The sequence below is a fragment of the Filicampus tigris genome, chromosome 21 (genome assembly GCF_054856515.1).
Source record: "Filicampus tigris isolate MCC_2025a chromosome 21, RoL_Ftig_1.0, whole genome shotgun sequence".
In the NCBI taxonomy this organism is placed as follows: domain Eukaryota; kingdom Metazoa; phylum Chordata; class Actinopteri; order Syngnathiformes; family Syngnathidae; genus Filicampus; species Filicampus tigris.
In genome coordinates this window covers 6687501-6702573 of record NC_141237.1, presented here as the reverse complement: position 1 = coordinate 6702573, position 15073 = coordinate 6687501, and positions in this window count along the sequence as shown.

The following is a 15073-nucleotide window of genomic DNA, read 5'->3' as shown; positions in this document are numbered from 1 at the left end:
TGTCACCCCCTGGCTGTTGTGTTTGCTAAAGGAAAAATAAGATAATGAACATTACCGCTACTGTTGCTAGGATCATCCTTCGGTCGTCTACGTGCAGACTGAAGACTTCACGTCACTGTTTTGTGGCTTTCAGAATCGGATTGTGGTGAAAAGTTATGCTTTGTTAAGAATTACTTAATGTTAGAAAGCCCATGTTGTTTTACTATCAGTAATTGTTGGCATTTGATAAATTCATTGAGTTTCGACGCAGTGCTGAGATGTCCCACACTGTGAGCAGGCATTGAACGCTCCTCGACGCGTCAAGTGGAATACGGGCCTGTGTTTTCTGACAGGAGCACCCACATTCATACCTTGCCACTCTAAAATAGAGTCAGCTGGAGACATCATATGATCCTCTCCGTTTTACTTCACATTATGCACAGTGCATACAATCTTGCAGCCCGAGTCAACCGCAAAATTGTTGCTAGTTTGGCAGGAGAAACGCAAACGTTCCCGCTGATCTTGTTTCACAAGACGGGCAGCGGCTTCTTCTCGGGTCATTAGCAGAAGTGACGTACGAGCTGCCTCGCAAAAGTAGCAGTAATGTACTTTACTTTATGTTTTATTTAGTAACTCCGAACGTAAAAACACAACAGCCAAGGGGGCGGACAAACATAGAGGCAAAGAAATATATTACAGAAATATAAAGCGTGACATCATCAGCAGCCGCGAAGGACCCGAGCCAATCTGGACATTTTAAAACATTTCAATGAACATTCGATCGGTCCGGCCCTCGGCTTGTAGCAACATTTTTTTTATTTGGGCCTCCGTCTCTTTGACTTTGACACCCCTGCATTAGACCCTTCACGTTTTGAAAGTGTCTTTCCAACTCCCCACCCCCATTCACAACACTCCCTCTCTTATATTTGTTTAGAATTTCTAGGGATTCGCCATACTAATCTGTTTTCCACCACCTAGCACCGAAAGATACATTTCACATTAGAAACAGGGGAGCGACCTTGCCTCCAACAGTGTCATCATTATGCTATTAGAGCAGCTGCTTTAAATAAGTAGACAGCGCCCAGGTTAATGATTAGTCTCAGTTTCGGCACTCCAGTGCCACAAAATATCCACAAAGATGTAACCGTTGAAATAAAGCCCCCTGCATAAATTGGTGACCACGTCGAGCCAAGTAATCAAACGGATGTATTCATTTTTTTATGTTTACTTTTGTACTTCACTACATTTCAGTGTTGACTTTTCTAGAGTCATTTTTTTGCTACACATGCATCTGCACTTCTCTTTATTAAATAGATTTAATAAGGACAGGGATGTGGTCTTCTTTCTGCAGTTACAGCTAACTGCACTAGAGGGAGCTCTGACTGTAGCAACAGCTGGCGCTCCAGTGGTGCGTTTCTGCAAATTTAATTGTCTGAACCTACAGCCAGTGCCTACTTCTGCATGCATGTGTGCATGCTCACGTGTGCATGACTGTATGGAAATGTCGACTTGGAAGAGTGTGTGTGTGCGCGCGCGCGCGTGTGTCTGTGTGTGAGAGCGCTTGCTTTATACTGGCCAGTTTCCATGACGATAATAACCATCACGATTCCGCTTCGAGTTCCCTGCGTGTGTTCGTATATTCATACAGGTTATACCCATTAGCGCAAAGAAAGTTGGGCAATAAAGTATAATTTTATGCTGTGTACACTGTGTGATACAGGCAGGAAAGTACATTTGTGCGCATAGAGAGCCCTTGTGTGTTTTAACTCAGTAAAGCTGGTTTGAAATCCTAAAAATGCATCATATTGGAATGCATTGACACTTTCTTGTCACAATTATAAATAATACGTAGTGTGTGGCTTTGTTTCCTGTTTTTTTTTTTTTAATGTGGTAGTGACATGAAGACACATATATTCATATTTCCAATCGATAATTACCAAAGGCTGACAATGTCATATATCGTCGCTGTCCTGTGAAAAACACGTATATCTCCAGTTTTGGAAACTTTTTTAATTTTCACTTTAATGCAATGTTGTTAACGCGGAAACATGATTCATGTAAGAATAAGAAAATGAACAAAAATGGAGGTAAGTGTTTTTCACATGACAGCGACGATATGATACGATAGATGACATTTTATATTACATATTATACATAAAACAGTTATCAGTTTTGTTTGCTCAAAATGATGTGATATGTGATTTTTGACAGCGGATGAAAAATCGATCAGGAATACTTGGAAGTGTAGCGCTCACATTTTTTACAGATAAACCGCTATAAACTGTTGTTCACTGAACTTTATCAAAAAAAATAAATAATAGGTACATTTACAACAATAACAGCATAAAATAATCCTTTTGTTGCACGTTTTGCAACAAAATGTCCTGTAAACAGTTTCAAACCGGAAATGTGTTTTTGCCAAACTTTTAAAGTTGAGCTCCAAACACATTTTCGACTGATTAGAATGCCTTGACTGCGACAATAGGACGATTATGACACAAAAGGGCTGAATGGATATCGGACATAAAGCTTGCTGACATCCTGCATGATTGAAGCGGTATATGCTTAGCCTCTTGCGCCTGACAAGCAAATTGGAGGGGAGAAAGACAGACAATGGACACTTATGTAAAGCAAACGTGTACAGGAAATGATGTTAAACGTGTGGAAAAATTCCAAGTGTCTCTCACACACACACACACACACACACACGCACGGGCGCGCGCGGGCACAGTGGCAGCTAAGGTCTTACAGCACATCACAGGGTCAGCAGCACACATCGGCATGGATTATCACACTGTCACACTCCGCCTCACTCTAACGGATAACAAGCTGCAGACAGATGTCCACCGGGGGAGGAGGGGCGGAGGCAGCTCAAAAGAAGTGTGGAGGAGAGGAAGACCAAAGCAAAAAGAAAAAAAAAAACACCTGCACAGTGTATACATTTACTCTCCCATGGTATATTTGTGTGTGCGTGCATGTTTTCTCATTTTAGTCCAATCATTACTATCCATTTCATATCATTTGATCATCATCGCCAAATGGCATCTGAATCGTTTTGACATGTAACAGCGACAAACATACCCGAAATGTCTCAAATCTGCGGATTTTTTCCTGAAAGTGACACAAAATTCACACAAGTGAAAAAAATTTTTTTTTAAATATCATTCTTTTGTACAGGTTTTGTAATCACTGAAGCTGTTCCTTTTCAAATTCGACGGTATATCAGAGTGTGTTAAATCGAGGAAAATGCTGAAAATCCTAAAAAAAAAAAAAAAAAAAAATATATATATATATACACCTGTCAGCCTAGGAAAAAAAGCCACTTTAACAATGCAGATGCACGTTAATGCTTACTTAAATAAACACACAGACAGTTTGGAAATGTTGACACTCTACACACTCATTAACTGTGCCCATACTGCGCACGCCCACACACAGCCCTGGCTTTTATCAACGAAATAACAATGTTGCCAGATGTGGAGCTGCCTTGAATGTGAACTCCAGGGAATGAAGTGGCACCTGATGTGAATGATGTTGCCGCTGTACTGTACCCAGGATTGCAATGCATGCCTACAGTGTCTTGCACATACCTCTGGACAAATTTTACCGGACCGATTGATAAACAATTTCACTTTAAGAACCTCCCTGTTCTTTCCTGATCGCTCCAGCCTCACCGTACATGAGAAGGTCAAACATAATCTGGTTACTGAAGAACAAGTAAACAGCACCAGGAACAGTTATTACCTGCTGCATCGGCTGGTTGCCGGGCAACCTCACCGTGACAACAAGACTTCTTTAAAGCTGCTCACCAGTGACCATGACTGTCAGTTCTGAACCTCATTGAGGGGAGAACTGTTGCGTATAAAACGGCACACATCGGACCCGCGCTTTGGTCTTTCCTTCATTATTGTGATGCGGTTGTGTGTAATCGAGATTAAACCGTGAAAAGATCTGTTGTTCTACAAAGGCAGAGCAGATGGTGAGAGTGAGCTAGTGGATCATTTCTAAATGAACAGCACACAGGAGTCGACGCATCTCGACGGAGGCTTAAAAGCACATAGACGCAAACGTTCACATGCACGATTAAAGGCACGACAAATGTATCAGAAATACCAAAGAGACACAATGATGACGCGGCACCCGAAATACAACTGAAACGATGCACTGCCACCTTTCTCGCCGTGACCTGCGAGCACTCGTGGGCAACACTGAGGCGCTCTAAAGAGCTGACGCCAGCGTCGCAATTGCGCTGGATAATGCAAATGAAGGCGCTCAGGTTCTTATGTGGTTGGCTAGGTGCGACTCATGCCGAACACCCAATTGCGTCACATTTTGGCCACGCCCCAAAACTCCAAATGTTGAAAAACAGCATTAAGTCTCGACATTATAATAATTGTCCCTACACTTACAAATGTTGTCAGTGAAATTCCTAGTTTGCATTATCTCTGAATCAATGACAGTCATAAATTCACGCTAAGATAACACGCGTTCCAATCTGTGTTTCATGATCGGTTTTTCAAAAAGTCTGCCTGCGTGAGCTTTAGACAAGAGCTGCTGGAGTGACAACAAAACATTTTTAAAGTAGATATGTCATAACTGAAGTGTCACATAAAGGCTAGGAGGCTGAAATTGAGCAGCAAGATGGATCAATCTTCGCAGCCTGTAGGGGAGCAAGCTGATTGGTTTCAGCCCCAAGCACGGTACTCTGTCAGCGCTCTCGTTTAGCAACATTCACATATCAGGTGTAACATGCAATTTGAGCCCAACCGTGGCCAGTGTTTTTGCTTACTGTTCATTTTCTCCACTCCATTTTTTTTCAATATCAGTCGTGTAACGCATCATCAGCCCTTTCATGGAGATTTGGAAGTTTGTATGGAATGTCGCTCTGAGTCAGCTTAAATGTGTACGTGTGTAGGTTTTATTGCGCCAACATATTTTTTATGAAATCGTAATACGATTAAGAAAAAAAAAAAAAAAACATGCATAACACAATTCATGTCAACTACATTTACTTATATAAAAAAAAATAATAAAACCGTTTATTGGCTGCCACTGGGGAAGTGGCACGATTGGTGAATAAAACATGCAAAAATGAGTTAAAACCCAGAGGAGCTTTTGCTGCTGTGTTACCAACCCACCTCTGTGTATTGAATAACAAGCAGCATTTGGGCCTGAAATTAAAACCGCGACTGAGAGCAAGAATCACTGACATGATCAGCAGACTAGATTCAAATTAGGAAATCGTAATTGCAAATGATTCATCTTCAGCAATTGCCTCTGAATGGTACTTGATTGTATTTACGGCAAGCTCGTAGTTATTTTGTCTGTCAATGAATTGAAGCGAAAATACAATCTGAAGGGCTGAGCGATGGAAAAACACAAGACTGAGCTCGGAGACTTTATAAAATGAGCTCCAGCTGAGCTGCCATCATTGTGTGGAATAACAAACAAAGACAAAGCTTCGGAGTTCAACGTATCACTTGAATAAATTAACAACCTTTTGCACAAAGCCATGAAGAGAAGAGGCTACCTGGCATGTCTGCGTAATTTAATCATAAAAAGGTGAAGCGGAGAGGGACTTGGCGAGGGGAAAAATACGGAAAGGACATCATTAATTAGCTTGACGTTTCTTTCCCTGAAGGTGTGATGACTTGATTGGAGGTCAGTGACACTGATTTATTCGGTCCGATTCATACATGTGTTTGTGGCCACTCTTGTTTACTAGGTTAGTTACAGTATCTAGTGACAAGATTATAACTAGAAACTTTTTCACCACATGCTGAGCAAAGGATGATAAATGGAATGTTTTTCTGTATTAATGGATTCATATTGTTTGTAATGTGCATTCAAATGAATTTTCATGATGATGTCATTATATCACAAGGATACAGTTTTTTTAAAACTTCACTCTGACGTGTTTGGTAATTTCATTTTTGGCTGCGTTTACATGGACAACATTTCTTTAATCTGATCAGAGTTCATATGAGGGGTGGGTTTTCTCCGGGTACTCCGGTTTCCTCCCGCATTCCAAAAACATGCATGGCAGGTTAAGCGGACACTCTAAATTGCCCCTCGGTGTGAGCGTGGATGTTTGTTTGTCTCTGTGTGCCCTGCGATTGGCTGGCAACCAATTCAGGGTGTCCCCCGCCTACTGCCTGATGACAGCTGGGATAGGCTCCAGCAACCCGCGACCCTTGTGATAAGTGGTATAGAAAATGGATGGATGGCTCAGCTCTCGTCAGATGAGTTCAAGTTAAAGTGTAAGCGTGACACCTTAAGCCTCAACCTTTGGCTACAAAAGCAACACTTTGGATTTCTCCAGTACCCCAGGTGCAAGGTAATGGGATTTCAGACAGAAATCACATTATTCCATGAGCTATATTCCTCTGCTGCCTTTTCCTTCAAACAGTGAGGCTCAGTCTTCTCATGGGCTTACAAGTCAAGAAAACAAGCACATCTTGCACAATTATCCCCAAAATATCCATTTAGTTCATTTGGATCCAAGTGCAATACACTGAGGTCTCAAAATACTTTTTTTTTTTTTTTTAAATTGATAGCAATAATATATTTGATAAAAAAAAAAAATGCAACGCTTTAAAGATGACTGGCGCCTGTAATGAGAAATTGCCCATTGTCGCTTACTTTCGTCTCTATCATGAGCTCTCATTGGCTTTGTTGTAGTTTGTGTGCATGTGAGCGAGCGAGTCGGAGCTCATTTCCAAGAGGTAACAGCTGTGATGTCAGGAGAGAGACACGGAGAACGAGATAGGAAGAGGAAGAGAGTTGGGAACAAATGACTCCCAGAGGTGCCTCTGGATGCCTAATAGTCTGAAAGATGCTGTCACAAAATATTGCTCCCTCTGTTCTACAGGGGAGCTTTAGGGAAATTGTGTGGGTGGAAAAAGATGAGGTGGGGCGAGGGTAGTGATATAAAGGTTTGAGTGCCATTTTCCCTTTGTGACTCGCGCTACCCTCCCGGACCAACGAGGCTGAGTAAGAGCTTAACATCCCATGTAAGGTCCTCTCGAAGGAGACGAGATCCCTGCTGTCGCACCACACATTGTTTGGGGACACTTCTTCCATGCTCTTAGCTTCCCGTCGTCTCATTTATCTTCTGTTCGAGTCAATGCTCCAGAGGCCGTGGCTTCTTTTCAATTATGCAGGATGCGGTGCCAAATTTGCCGCATAATTTGACTTTGTGTAGGGGGGGCGGAAACATTGAAATGCGGGAGGTGAATCCATAAAGACAGACAAATACCCACTTGTCCCTGACAACATGCCTGCATTTGTCTTCATCTTTATTTTGACGGTGTGTGGAGACTTCAAGACCACATTATTTCTGTGGAATGCAGAACCGGTGAGGTTCAGTTGCACAGACGCCAGCACAGCGGATGACCAGTTTGTCTTTCGTGGAACTCGCAGTATAAACTTAATAACTCACAAGGCATACGCCGCATCTACTTGTACGAGCCTCGAAAGCTTCTAAAAAAGCCTCATTTGCGTAATACGGTCGATGGATTTTCAAGCAGCTCTGTGTTAAATTCTGAATACTCATACACTACAGAGGCAACAATTCCAGAACTCTGCGTGTTTGTCCATTGTATTTGTTTACGGAGCAATTGCGCGTTCCCTTTAGGAACCGTTTGGTATGCCTCTCCCATACAAAATGTTCCCTACCAAAAATCTGAATATAAAAACACGTGCCATTATACCCCAAGTGGAAGTCAAGTCAACAGATCTGCAATCAAATCGCCAAGTCATTAAACCTTTCATTGAAACTCGGTTGACCGTCAGACGCAATTCCGTCCATTGTGTTCTCTATCAATATGTCTCCATTCTCATTGCTGCGGAGGGAGGACGTGGCAGAGAATGACTCCACTGCAGCTGCTGCAAATGACCGGCATCAATAGTTTATGAATGTTAACACTGTATTGGGTCTTTACATGGCACAAATGGCAATTGGAGAGCTACAATGTCTCAACGCCTCTCTCCGGAGTGTCTGGCATCCAGCCTGCTATTTGTAAGGTTAAATCTTTTCTGGATGGCAAAAGAAATAATGATTCTTTCCACAGCCTTTTTGAGAAGGCATGTATTATTGTGAACTCATTAGACTTGGAACCCATTACAATGCCGAATATTTAATGACCACCCAGGAGCAAGTGGTTTCGAGCCGAGAACTCCCATAGAAGATTTCAGAGTAGAGTTGTTAGAGCCGTGTTAATGAACATGTTAGTTTGCCATTCCACCTTTGGCATGGCGGCCTTTCATGTCACTGGTTGGGTCAATCGCCCATAATAAGAAGATGCTGCTGTTCAAGTGTGCTGTGTACAATCAGGAGCTAAATAAATTTCCTTGCGGTTTATCAGGCTTGATATTGTTGACACAGAACTAGAAATCACAATGATTTCTGGGAAAGTTGACCCTGGCTGTTGCAGGGATATTAAAAAAAATGAGCCTGCCTTGTTGCACATTATGGCACAGAGGTTACAACTGCAGATGCTAGGTCTGTCAGTTGTAACATAGGTAACGTTGATCCTGGTCGTAGCAGTCTCATCCTCTGAGGCAAAACTTGGCTACATACAAACCATGTCAAGATAATCAAGATAAATTGGTCCTAATGGATCGCCAGTGTTTGCGCCGTTGTGGGAGTGAGCACAGTCAACTTGATTCCCGGCCAATGGAAGCGGCTCCCCGCAGAAAAGTACTTATACAACACCCATACTTAATCATGAAATACATTTTACTTTGAGATTTTAAATCTTGTCCTTGTTTAAGTGTTTTTTGGGCTGACATTTCTGATGCTAGGAACACAGCATTTTAACCCAACCAAGGCCAATTTATCCACCAGATTGCTCATGAAAGACATTGACAGACATAAATCAAATGCAAGTGCTTTATCCATCCCCATTGGAAGGTGGAAAGAGGCTATTCTTGCTGCAGGTTATTTTTGGGCAATGGCCTGGTCTTTGGATGCAATGTGACAAACCGGGTATGTGTGCTCCCTACTGGGTGATTGATACATGTTGCTCGGACTACATAGAAGGAAATTGCTGTTGTCTATCTAATTTGCACTCATTGATCTCTCGGAAGGCTGCACGGAAAAGGACAGGAATACTTGGAAGAGAGTGCGAAATTACTAATGCCACTCGGTACACGCGGTTGTCCGGAGCAAATTAGAGTTTCCTTACCTTCCATGTCACAATTCTCTCCAGCTATGGATATCAGAAAACAAACAAAGCCAATCGATCAGGTCCATCTGTTTTTGTAGAGAAGTGTATTTCAAACTACCCTGAGAGACACAAGAAGCCACTCAATTCGTGTGACAGATCTTCCGACATAATGTATCCTCCAGCAGGTGACCAATTGAGGCTAATCTCGCCTGACTCCGGGGCTCGCCTCTTTTAAGCCAGAGCCGTCTTGAGGCTTTTCGTGCCCCTTCTGTGATATCGCCTATGGCTCTTTTCCTCCTGCCGCAACTCCCGAGGGCTCTGGAGAGCAGTCAGGATCTTGTTTTTATGTTTGTTTTTCTTCCTCATTTTCAGATCCAGCATCTCAATCTGACTCTTTTGATGATTTCTGACACAAGGACAATGTCTGACCACTGGGTTGCAGTAGTCGAATGTCTACTAACTTGCAACGAGGGCTCGTAGTCTCGTGGTCTCCAGGTGGCACAGTTCCTTCATTCTGATGGAATTGGTTTTGGGAGTAAAAAGGATCCCAGCCTGTCACGTCCTTGCGTAATTAATCTCACCAGCCTCCTATGCTGCATCCTTGACTCTGGTTCCAGAACAGCATCTTCAGTCCTCCGCATACTGCCAATCTTTACTTGGATTCGGCACTGGCCTTCAGTGCGTCACTGGAGTCTCTGTACTGCATCAATTGCTCTTGCTACCTAGTATGTGACACTTTCTGTGTATTCATCAAGTAATTCACTGCCTGAATTCTTTTCTTTCAATAGAAATTACCTTCATGATATGTAGTAGGCATTTTTAATTTCTGTATATACTAACCCATTTTCCTGAATGTACTGTACATTGATTGATTCTACCGTTACATAATTGCATTTACATATGACAAATGTCACTGATGGATTCAAACAATGTGGGGGAAAAAAGTCATTGTATGAAAGGTGGTGATAACTGAGAGATCGGATTTGCATAAACGACCACCATTATCTACCGGTATATGTATTTGCTGTTACGGCCCCATACCGCATTCGGAAGATATAAGGGGCAGAGTGGGTAACACACAATCGAGGTATTTTTATGTGACTGATCACGTTGGATAAAAGGGTAACAGAAGGCTCTTTCTGGAGTTCAACCAAAGGTCTGGCATATGCCGCTGCCACATCCATGCATTTATTGTACAATGCCTGCCAGTTATTTGTGCATTACAGGGCCACTTTGAGTGATACCATTCACAGTTAAATGTGGAAAGGGTGGTAGGAAGCAAGCCATCCATCATACGCTTCTAAAAGTCACAAAGTGAGAAATGACGGAGTGCTCACAGAACATTGTTCAAACCTCTGGAAAGGCCAACCTCTCCATAACAGTTCTGAATATCAAAAAATAAAAAGGCAAAAAAGGGAGTGAGGCTAGTAACCTGAAGCCTTTCAACCGCAGCTGTCTTTCTGACGGAAATTAGATGGTTAGATAAACAGCATACATTGAGTACTGACATTTTATAAAACAGTAAAAAAAGAAGGGCACTGAGCCCCGTCTAAAAGGCCACTCTGGTGAATAAGAGTTTGTTGATTCAACTGTATGAGCCCGTATTTGTATGACAATAAAAAAGGTCAACGTGTGCAGTGCAGGTACAATATTGTATGAAAAATCTTGGCCATTCATCAATGTAATATAAACGCAGAACTTTTGCTTATACTCCAATTTGTCATTAACTGAATTAGAAGATGTACGTTTTATTGTGAAAACGGAATGCTTGTAGAGTGGAACGTCCGCTTAACCACAATCCATTCCGGGGCATTCGTCTCAGTTCAGGTGATGTGAAAAAATACGTTAGGTGAGCGAAATTGATTGAATAGGACAAACAGTCAAAGACACAAATAGAGAATGAAAACACTGGCAAGGAGCATGAGATAGACACCAGCACTTAAGTAACCATGTGGTTAAAGGTCACCATTTGCTAGACCATGCCGCTTAAAGGGTGTGGCTTCTGTCTTCAGTACACTTTATAAATCCAATTGATTTAAAAATATTTAAAAAAAAATGTTTTTATCGTTATTTCACGATAAAGTTCAAATACTCCATCAAAAACAACAACAAAAAAATTTATGTATATAAGATCATATATTTGGGCCCTGCAGAGAAGAAAAAATTTCCATCTGACTGCAAATCTTTTTTTTTTTTTTTTTCTTTTGCCACTTTAACGTCCTCTGTTTCTGTTCTCCATTTGTTTCCGAAAGCACAAACTTAAACGATAATCCATCCGCCAAATGTGAGGGATCAAGAACTTGAATAAAAAAAAGATTGTTTCACAAATAGACTTGTCACGCGAAAAGACCACTCTAAAATCTGAAGCACCGTCATTGGGCGCTGAACTAACGCTTCACAGAAGGACATTTTAAGAGGACAGAGAACCTGTCAGTACTCTAACCTGCTTAAGTGAGGTAAATGTCGCACCCGATGACATATTCTTTGCCCCCCTCAAAATAACTTATGTAGAGTCATAGTGCCGAATCGAGGTGTTTCTTTTACTCAATCACTGCCAGCTGTTTTAGAGCATTTTGACTGCTATTTCAGGCCACAAAAAATACTGTTCCATGACAGTATAAGCAATGAACCTAACAAAAGAGTGGACAATCTTCTCTTACCAGAAATAATGTCTGTTACTTTTTCTATTTCCATTCTTTAGTAATAGTCGCACATGGATTATTATCACTCAAAAAGACACCTGTTCCACACTAAAAAGCAGAGAAAATTAGCATTTGGCAAAAAGAAACACCAATATTTTTTGCTTTTGTGACCCCTCAAACTATAAAACATATAAATTATTTTGATAGCAAAATAATGATTGAATAAAAAAACGGCGCAGCGGTGACTCGCCTCGAGTTTGAACATCGGCGGCAATTTTTACGAGACGTCTGTCATTCATTTCATGAACTGGTTTATGTTTTCTCATGATCGCAACACATACGTACGCTACTTATACCGTACATATACACACTCAGTTTGCGCCTAAACATGTCCGACTTCCATTGTGTTGACATTTCTCTCCCTCCCAACCCAAGCCGAGATTCAGCCCATTATCTTTATCTTCTACTCAGAAACTGCACTTATCTTCTATTCAAACTTATGTAATGCCGCCATCTAAAAATCTGAATTTCTCAGAATGACCAAGGCAGACTACCACATTTCAGAATGGCAGTTCATTGTGACCAGCCTAAGGCATGCCTGTGAATAATTCCGCTCTTTATTTATTTATTTTTTTTATCCCATCCGACAGCGCACTGACAGCCTTTACATGTTGAAAAACATCTCAGAATGTAATTGTTTTCTGATACTTTTATTGGTGTGTCATTTGACTGAAATATCCATCCTAACAATCGATGACAGTTTGTAGAACTGGTAAGAGCATCTCAGCACGGTTCAATGAGATTTAGTTTACTCAAGTAATAAACACTCGAGCGACAACCATTGAGGCTTTTCTATCTGCCAGCTGATTAGGTAGTGCGGCCCCATTAATCACAAACAACAGCTTTGGTGAAGGCTAATCTATTCTAATCAAATCAAAACAAATTGGTCCTATTGTTTGGAGAGGAGTGTGACTGCTTGGCAGTGAGAGAAATTACATGGCTTCCGAATGAGGTCTGCCTTGGAAAACCCTAATTGAGATATTGGAGTCGTCTCATCCGAGCAGATTGGCTGAAGGAAGTGAGAGATCACAGGCGCCAAAGAGTGGGCTTTTGCATATAGGCGCTTCCACAATGATGGGAACTTAGTCGAGGAGGTGCCAGGGAGTACTAACATGCACTAAGCCAATTTGGCTCAAATTCCCCCCTGCCCCCCCCCCCAAAAAAGCTCAATAAGCTCATGTTTCTGGCCACACAAGGATCTTCACTCCATCCCCAAACACGACATCATCCGGCGTGCGCCGAATGTGTAAACCGGGTCAGTATAATTTTGTTCTCCGGCGAAAAGCAGCCTTTCTTTGGATTCCATCCTTCAGTTAGAGAAGTAGTTAGAAACGGGAGACTTAAATTTCCCTGCAGTACAATATAACCTTTATCTTCCTTTTTAAATTGCAAACAAACAGCGCTTCCTGAAAAGCAATGGACATTTCTCTCAATATGCAAAACTGTGTTCGCAGACCCCTTTCCGGGTATCCTGTGATGTATATTTGAGATATGCAAATATGACATTTCTCTCTTGTGATTGCTTCTTCAATCCCTGCTCTGCTTCCCACTCTTTCTATCGTTCTCTCGCCGTCAGTAAAAGGTGAAACGTCACCTGTTCATTTACTCGAAACTGAACAGCAGATTAAAGAGTATGTTTGGTAAACCTAAGGATGGTGGGACTTCATTTCAACTTTTATTCATTCAGTTGAAGATATCCTCACATTCGACTGGTCATGATTTGTGTTTTTGTTGACTTGTTTGGATTGGGTTTTGTTTTGTAGCATGTTGTGGGTTTTTTTCACTGTGTTTTTCTTGTTTCCACCTGTACTCGTCCAGTAACTAATGTCAACCAATCCGCTCCCTCCAGCCACTCGGGTGTTGTCCAGGTGTGCTTCGTTGTCTCGTTAGTTCGCTTGTATTTACTGCCTTGGTTTCTTTCACTCTCTGTCTTTTTGTTACTGTTGTTGCTATGTCTCATGTTTTGCTTTCTGTTGCAAAGCGCCTATTTCCCATGTTTTTTCTCACTTTGAACCTTGTCTTTTTTTTTTGGGCGGGGCGGGGGGGGTTAATTTGTTGCTTTTGTATTTTATTTCTTCCAAAACAGTAAAGGAAGACTTTCTCACGCAGTTCTGTACAGTGAAGCCAAAGCATGCTTGCTTCAAGTGGTTATTTGTCAAAGAAAACACTGAAATGTTCAACTTGAACATAACTGTTAGTTATGGGCCTTTAGAATCTCATCCCAATGGATACAATAATGCATGCCAGTTTTGTTTTTCCAAAGAGGAGTCAATGCTCCAATGATGTATGTTTGATTTAGAATAAGGTTGAGGACATTTAAAAGAGGAGTTTGAAGCGACGCGTCTCACTTTTGAGTGTCCTTACTTGTCTTTTGATCTCTGCAAAACACATAAAGCCATTTTGTGATGACCAAATTCAATAAGCATGGCCCTCAGTGCAAACTACTCCACAGTTGTAGCTTTTGTGGAACCCAACTAGTTTCAAGGCAAAACTCTGCATAGTGAATGGGCACACTGACTCTTGTAATGAGCTGCAGGTGTTAAGTGTTTTCACTCCAAGTTTGCTTTGCTAAGTGCATTTCATGGCAATAGGAACAGCAGTCATGTCGATGGCCCTGCGCCACAAGGGTGCTTCATTTTGCTGCGGTGGGATTTACTGTCGATGTGCTTCCTTCAAGTTCAGATGAAGCTTCTCTAAAAACACCTGGCTGAGTAACAAAAAGAAAAAAAGAAAACAACACCGCCCTTGGGTGAAGATGTAAATTAAATTGAGTAGGCTTAGATGCTTTGCAGTTGAAGGGGCTGATTCTGTCTATACCCTTCAGATTCTTGATAGGAAAACAACGGCAGACAGATATACACAAACTATCTTTTTTGTGTGCGTGAGGCTGACTTCATAACGTTTCCTTTTCAATTGAATTACGACCAAGCAATTTTTCTAAATAGGGAATGAAGAATCGTTTTCAGTATTGGGGGAAATGTTTAGAGTCCCCCAACACTTGTCCAATGCCGCTGGAATTATTTTTGGCACCATTCAGTTTTACCCTTCACATTTCATTAATGTGTGGCACCGCCGCAGAATTCAAACCTGCAATTAGTGGTTGCAGTGATGATTTCTCAATTGGCATTTGGAGGCACCTGCAAGGAAGCACAGGCAAACACTTTTAATGTTTATAAATGAGCTCTGAGTACATAAATGTGTGTGTGCGCGCATGCCTCCACG